The 8,260-nt window shown below is 38.6% G+C and overlaps 1 long non-coding RNA gene across 1 annotated transcript; it reads left to right on the top strand.

Moving 5' to 3' along the window:
• Positions 1-796: 796 nt before the first annotated feature.
• On the top strand, positions 797-3,919 carry LOC141481703 (uncharacterized). The gene is made up of 3 exons (XR_012465111.1): positions 797-3,012; positions 3,099-3,362; positions 3,423-3,919. It is a non-coding gene; the product is annotated as an uncharacterized lncRNA (long non-coding RNA).
• Positions 3,920-8,260: the final 4,341 nt, after the last annotated feature.

Here is an 8,260-nt window from a genome sequence, read left to right as displayed (position 1 = left end):
CAATGTCAATTTAATAAATTATTGTTCCGTCAGTTTCTATATGAGTGCATATTTGCGCGAATTATGTTCAATGAATGATTTAACCTGTTACACGGAAAGGTTCTGAAGATTATTCAATTGGGAGAATGAAAACTATGGGCCTCATTTTATTGTTAATAGGAATGAAAGAGGCTGATCCTCAGATCCTAGAACTAAAGGTCAGTTGAGCACTGCGTAGATTTTTCAATCGAATAATAGAAGGCTAGGGTTAATGATTTCGGCTGATTTTCACTTTGGATCAAGTATATCGGAAATTTCATAAATTATACGAAAACTGGAGCTTTTTATATTCATAATTGAAAGATTAATTTAACAAGTTTATCGAAATTCAACACCTGCAAATAACAATCTCTCACGTAATTCATCTATGGGACTCATTTTATTGTTAATAGGAATGAAAGAGGCTGATCCTCAGATCCTAGAACTAAAGGTCAGTTGAGCACTGCGTAGATTTTTCAATCAAATAATAGAAGGCTAGGGTTATTGATTTCGGCTGATTTTCACTCTGGATCAAGTATATCGGAAAACTGGAGCTTTTCATATTCATAATTAAAAGATTAGTTTATCGAAATTCAACACCTGCAAATAACAATCTCTCACGTAATTCATCATAATATCTTTAATTATTTGTAGAACACATAATGGTTATTTATCTTTCAAAAGTTTGAAAGTACCTACTGAAACCTCGACACTGAGCCGTATCAGTGGTTAGGTTTCTCGACCACAGGTGTCGGATGACAAGTGGGCATTTGCCGCTAGCTTCAGTGAAGAAGGGTGGTTCGATAAGATGTCACTGAATTTCAAGTTATTTATGGGCGCCAGGTAAATTAAATTTCCAGACAAATACCCGATTTCGCAAACTCAATCTTCCAATTTACCAACTCCGATTGAAACAACAAACCGTAGTACTAAACCAATTTATTAACATCAATAATCATAGTTTTTCATGTAGTTTGGGATCTTCAAACTTTAAACTATAACAAAAATTAACCACTGGACTGGAAGCGTAAGTATTAAAGTACTAAGCAGGCATTAAATATTACGCAAAAATAAAACAATAAGCTCACTCAATACAACAAATTTAGATTCTGACATGTAAATGGGAGTAGCAAGCAACTATATAGCGTCTGACGCAGGTAAGCAACCGTTATCTAACGTTACTCGTACCATAAGCAAACTAAGTAGGTAATAGTAAGCACTTGGCAACTATAAATAAATCAATATCAAGCAGAAAAGAGAGGAGAATGCATAAATATCATTTCCAATAACGGGAGTTCTGCTAATAAACGTCGCTTGAGCTCAGGCGCATGCGTTATACCATATAGCTAAATTACTCAAAAATATGCAGTTATATACAAATAGCGATATTACCAAAGTATATGCATTTACACCTCTAACAATGATGAGCTATAAACCAGCTACAAAGCAACGCGATATCTTAGCAACAAGCAATTATGAAGAAGAAAAAAAATAGCATTCAAACTTGCGTGCTCCTCGAAGTGTATGGCACACGCCAATTCGGTCCGATTCTCTGTAGCGCCCTGTAAATTGGCAGTTTTGGATCGCCCTGTATATTCCACTGATGAGCGATAGTCCCTTTTAGGTATCCGCCTTGCACATAGCCTCTCAATGTGTTCAGAATTCCAGGAATTATTGGACTCCAAAGACCAATAGGAAAAGATAAAAAAAAACCCTGTCAGAAAGGGAAATTCAAATTAGAAAACTCTACAAAACTGAAAAATATCCCACTTTTGACTAAACCGGTAAGAGAAATTGAAATTACAAACCCCCAATGAAACATTGAAAGACAAAAACATTGTTTTATTCGCTACGAAATATATAGTCACTCCCTGTATAAGTGAATAAAAAGAAATGATAATTGAAAATCTAACGCGAACCCATTTTTGGGAATTGGTTTCCAAATGTACAAATAAATTTGAGATCTGGCAACGTTTCAAAATTTATTTCTAACAAATAAAAACTTATTTCAACAGCTGTTCTGATTTCAGCGTTTCCATGAACCCTCAATCGAAATAATCATAAAAGAAAAAATATACATTAACTTACCCTGGCCGAAAGGGTTTTTTACGAACTGCGACTTCCACTTGAAAAGCTGGTTACTTAGATGGTGGACATACATTAAATGAAATTCGGCCTTGTCGCATCTGACAATAAGAAAAAGATTTGGTGAATACCAAAAATACCGATAAAACAAAGCTTAGACGAATGAAGATGCACTCGAACATAACAAATATATACACATACCTGGTAAATGATTCCGATGGAAATGCTTTCACTTTCAAGGTTAGGTGAGATTCTTTAAAAATCCTCTAACAAGTATAGCCGTAGTTATATAACAAAAATACGCCAAATCGTAACACCAGTATAACCTCAGCTTGAAAATTTGTCTCGTAAAATATAGCCCAATGAAGGATGATTGAAATATCATGAAATTTTACGAGTCAACGAATACTAACACCTTCCTTTACTTGATCAGCACACAAAAAGGACAAATGACATTCTCGATCGAATGACCTTCCTGTCAGTTGAAATAGAAAAGCCACCTACTACGAGTCATTGACCTTCGACGGAATACTCTATCCCAAGTCTGTTTCGTGAAAACAACTGAAGTTGCAGATCTGATGAAGGTTGAATGCTCCTTCCGATTGCAACACTACATGACAAATATTATATACAACCCATTCGAAATATACAAAATTTACAATAAATATTTATTGACCCAACACAACTCTAGTACAAGGTATTCCTTAACCGAACCCGATTCTAGAGAATTTCGGCTGGAATAGTTGGCAACATCGACGAGCTAAATACCGATGAAATGTTTCTAACCTACCATTCAGACAAGATGTACACAAATCAATAAAACAAATTTGTTAGATCTTCCAAGTAATAATTAATCGAATCGTGGTCGAGACGAAAGAAGTAAGCTACTGCGATTGACGAATGAAGAAGGTAAGCATGCATACTCATACTTTTAAAAATAATTCAGAACACGTCTTTTTGAGTACATTCTTTTAATGATTCGTAATCTCTTTCAGCTACAATCGATCCGATGATCATTATTTCATTAGATGTCCAAGAAATACTCACTCAGAGCCGTCTTTACCGTTTACTTAATGATGAGGAGTCAATATATGGAGTATTGTTACAAGTATCTACATCGCGATATGACTAGAGGAATATATTATAGAGCTGTTGGAGATGATATTCTGAAGTTGCCAAACTCTCTGCAAGGCTAGAATAAATTATCGCATTTTTGACATGGTGTAAACTATCTACAATAATTAAGGAATGATAAGGAGGTACCAACATATCTTTTACAGATTTAACGAATATTATGATGCAAATTGACCTGTTTGTAGGTGTTCCTTTAGGCAGTACCAAAATACCAGACTCAGACTCAATATACAAGGTGTTCTAATAAAATATGTTCTCTAGATAATCTTTGTAATAGTTTATGTTGAACTAGTAAATGAATGAAATAATTATAGTAAGGTAGCGTGTTATTACTAACATACCTGAGGTTCAAAATGAACGTAACAATTCCCCCCCTTACTTGAAGGAATTTACCCCGTAAATTTCTCTTCAACGGTCAAACTTTTAGTTGGAATCATCAGGACCCGGCTTCAAGTCCTTGGCATGCCATACTCCTTTCGATATGCCTTTTTCATCTCTCAGTTCATATGTCCACGGAGACAGCCTTTTCTTAATATAAAATGGACCAACAAACCTAGGAGCTAATTTACGACTGAAATAGTTAGCAGCGTTAGATAACACATAGTTTCTCTTCCAGACCAATTGGTTTGGAAGGTACTCCACATGTCTACAACGAAGATTGTATCTAGCACAAGCCTTTTCACCAGCAATTTCCAAACGCCTCCTAACATCTGAGTACATTTTCCTAAAACACTCATTACGACTACTTTCACCAGTCTGAGTTCCATCTTCTACCTCGGGTTTTCCTACTTGACTATAATCGGCACCAGATAGCATCATATTTCTACCGAAATTAACAAAATAGGGAGTGAGTTTCGTCACCTCATGTTTGGAGGTACGGATAGCACAAGCAATTTGATCAATATTCTCATCCCAAGTTCGGTGGTTTTCGGATACATAGATCGACAACAGAGTTTTAATTGTTCTATTCACCCTTTCAGTCGGATTAGCTCTTGGGTGATAAGATGCATTGAATTTTATGGTACACTGATACTTATCAGCGAAACTTCGAAATTTCACTCCACTATATTGTCTTCCATTATCACATATTATCACTCTAGGGACACCAAACAACATAAAAACCTCGGACTCTATTTTACGAATAACTGCATCTGCTGTAGCAGTTCTAAGGGAAAAAAGCAAAGAAAATTTACTAAGGTAATCAGTTACCACCAAAATGTATTGATTACCCTTTTTGGATTTCGGAAGGGGTCCAATTAAATCTGAGGCTATCATTTCCCAAGGTCTATCGACTTTTGGATGAGAAACCATCTTATCAGTCGGTTTTTCCTGTGATACTTTATATGCAGCGCACACGTTGCAATGCCGTACAAACTTGGAAATGTCGTGACGCATTTTTGGCCAATAGTACCTACTAGCTACCCTGGAGAATGTTTTGAACACTCCCATATGACCAGAAGTGGCGGGTTCATGGGCTGCTACAATGATCTTCTGACGCTCACTTTTTGGGACTACCAATTTCCATGAATCACCTGAACTCATGAAAGCAGGATGATCTGTGAGAACATGTTTCCACAGACGACCTTCGTGTTCTCTCCAACTAGCAAATTTCAATGGGTTTCTACGAACATTATCGACCATAGACCGATACCACCTATCATTGTTGGAACTACTCAACTCATGCAACTTATCTGAATCAACTCCTGCTGAATCGACAATTGGTACTGACCTAGAAAGAGCATCAGGCACCACATTATCCTTACCCTTCCTATGTATCACCTTAAAATTATACTGTTGGAGTCTGACTGCCCAACGTGCTAATCGACCAGTCAAGTCCTTCAGGTTATGAAGCCAGAGAAGACTGTAGTGATCGGTTTGGACTGTGAATTCCACTCCTTCCAGATAAGGGCGGAGTTTCTCAACTGCCCATAAAACAGCGAGGCATTCCCGCTCAGTAGTCGAGTAATTACGTTCTTGTTTTGTGAGTGATCTGCTGAGATAAGCGATTACTCTATCTCCTTCTGGGTAAGGTTGTGTCAGGACGGCCCCAATGCCAAACCCTGAGGCATCAGTCTGAACCGTAAATGGCCTGGAATAATCAGGACAACTTAAAATTGGAGCAGCAACAAGACATTCTTTTATTTTTCTGAAAGAGGAAGAACATTCTTCGGTCCACTGGAACTTTGAGTTCTTACGAATAAGAGCGGTTATCGGAGCTATCATGGTGGAAAAATCCGGAATGAATCGACGATACCAGGAGAATGTTCCTACTACCCTACGAACCTCACTTACATTTGTTGGTATTGGTAATTCCAGCATAGCTTTCACCTTGTCTGGGTCTACATGTAACCCATTGCGATCTACTACATAACCCAAATACTTCATTTCTGGACGGCAGAACTGACACTTTTCTATGCTTATAGTGATGTTAGCATCCCTAAGTCTGCGAAATACTTCCTCTAAAAGAGATAAATGATGTTCGAATGTCTGACTGACTATCACCACGTCATCAAGATAAACAAACAGGTTGGGCTCAAGATCATGTCCGAGTACATTATCTATAAGCCGCTGAAAAGTAGCAGGTGCGTTATGCAGCCCGAATGGCATTCGTTTAAATTGAAATAGTCCGCGATTGGGAACAGTGAAGGCTGTAAACTGTTTCGAATTCTCTGCCATCTTCACCTGCCAATATGCAGATTTCACATCTAGACTTGACAGATATTTCGCATCGCGAAGTTTATCTAACGTATCAGATACCAAGGGAAGTGGATAACTGTCACGAACTGTGACGGAGTTCAACTTTCTGTAGTCTACGCAAAACCTGAAAGAATTATCTTTTTTCTTGACTAGGAGAATCGGAGATGCCCAAGGACTGTTAGACGGCTCAACAATACCCAATCTGAGCATTTCATCTAATTCCTTATCTATATGTTGCTGGACTACTGGGTTCACCCTGTAGTACCGCTGCTTGATAGGTGGACTGTTTGTAACTATCACATGTTCTACTTTCGTAGTACAACCTAATTCATTACCCATCAGCGCCAAATTCCTATCTATTACTGCTTGAAGCCTCTTTTTCTCCTGTGGAGTCAACAATGTTTGACAATTCACTTGTTCTACTGTATTAGCAATGACGGGTTCATCGGAAAAATGCCACTCATTGTGGCGGAGATCAGGAACGATCCCCATGGTTCTCCAAAAATCTGCCCCTAGTATCAACAAATGTGGCAGCTCAGGTACGACCATAACCTCTACCAACCGAAGTCTGCCCCTCAAAGACATTGGGAGGTCCACCATCCCAATACTTCGACAACTGACCCCATTAGCAACTATACACGATGTGACCTTGTTTCGATTTACAGGAATACCCAACTCCTGAACAATTTCCAAACCTTTTCGGCCAAGTATGGTACGTGAAGCTCCAGAATCCAACAAACCCAAAACCGATTTACCTAAAATGTCGATGTTCAAATATGGCCTCTCATCGTTTACAGCATGTTCAAGTACGTAATCCAGTATGACTCGAAGTTTATTGATCGAGGATTCCTCTGTGACACGCCTATCCCGATCAACTAGGGGTGTCGTCTCCCGTTTCCCTGATTACTACACTTAGGACAATTTCTTACAGTTACTCCTTCCTCCTTACAACGGTAACAAAATTTTCCTCTCCTGACGGTACAGCCAACAGCCCTATGACCAGGTTTGTTACACCTGAAACAAATAACTTCCTTTTCTGAAACCCTAGAGTTACCATCCCGATCAGAGGTGTTGGATTGACAACTATCCACCGCAATTTCATTAACACCAACATAAGCGAGATCTGGTTCCAAAGTGCCACTTCTCCTACATGGTGCTGAAAAACTTTCCACAGTTTCCTTTCTAACCTCCAAGCGACGACCTAACTCTCGAAGTTGACTAATCGAAGTAACTTCTACCAAAGCTAATTGGGTCTGATAGAATGGCGTAATATTCCTCAATAGAATTTTGAGTTTGGTCTCCTCAGATATTGGACACGTCAACCTATTGAAGTAACCGGTCATAACGGCAATATATATACCAATAGACTCGTCTAATCCCTGTGTTCGCCTTCTAATCTCCTCAAAAAGCTTTTCGTTATAATTTGGGGAGAGATACTCTTCCTTAAGTAAGTTAACAAATTCATCCCAAGTATTGGCCTCCTTCCTATAGGCTAAATAAAATTGATATGCACGACCAGAGAATAAATCAATGCCTGACTCGAGTAAAGTATCTTTAGACACATGACGGGCTACTCTTAACTCTTCAACTCTCTCTAAGAATGCGCTAAGTGAAAGTCCCTTTTTATCTCCTGAAAATTTCAAGTCCCACTTATTAGGCAAAATCTGTTTGATATTCTCCGAAATTGAATGAGAGGGGGAAATACTAGAGGATCTACGCGTAGGACTAATACGTTGCGCGAATTGACTCTGGTTGAGGAGGGTGAGTTGTGGTGGAACTTCCTTTTGATAAGCTTCTGCCTTCTGGTGTAGTAAGTCCAATAGTGACAGTGCCTTGGCCAAAATCGTGGGACGATCTGTTGTATCATTTTCATCGATATGGTCAATTCTATTCAATACATGGCCCAACTTCGACCGTAGCCGCAAGAAAGCATTACTATTTGGTCCATCCTCAAATCCTGCTACCATAGGTTCTATCTCTTCCAATTTCTTCTTGACAGCGTCCACATCTTCAGCCACAGTGAAAGGATAGGTTGGATACTTTACACTACCTCCACTCTTCTCGAGTCTCATTGCCATCGACAGAGAATGACGCATTTCATCTACGGTGCCTGTGGCGATACCTCTGATTTTGAGTTCGTAAATGAGCTCATCTTGTATCAACCGATAAGCTAATATTTTATAACTCATCGCGTTTGATTTACGTCCAGTCCAGTGAAAGAAAATAATCAAGTGTTGTAAATATTTGAAAAAAATCAACTTCAGACTTCAGAATTGTCACATTATTTTCAAATTTCAAACTATACTACATCAAATTTTACGGGGCC

The sequence above is a fragment of the Leptinotarsa decemlineata genome, unplaced genomic scaffold, assembly GCF_025532065.1.
Source record: "Leptinotarsa decemlineata unplaced genomic scaffold, Ldec_3_MD MMD2_tig00000505_RagTag_RagTag, whole genome shotgun sequence".
Lineage (NCBI taxonomy): Eukaryota > Metazoa > Arthropoda > Insecta > Coleoptera > Chrysomelidae > Leptinotarsa > Leptinotarsa decemlineata.
This window is presented reverse-complemented; position numbering and strand designations above follow the sequence as displayed.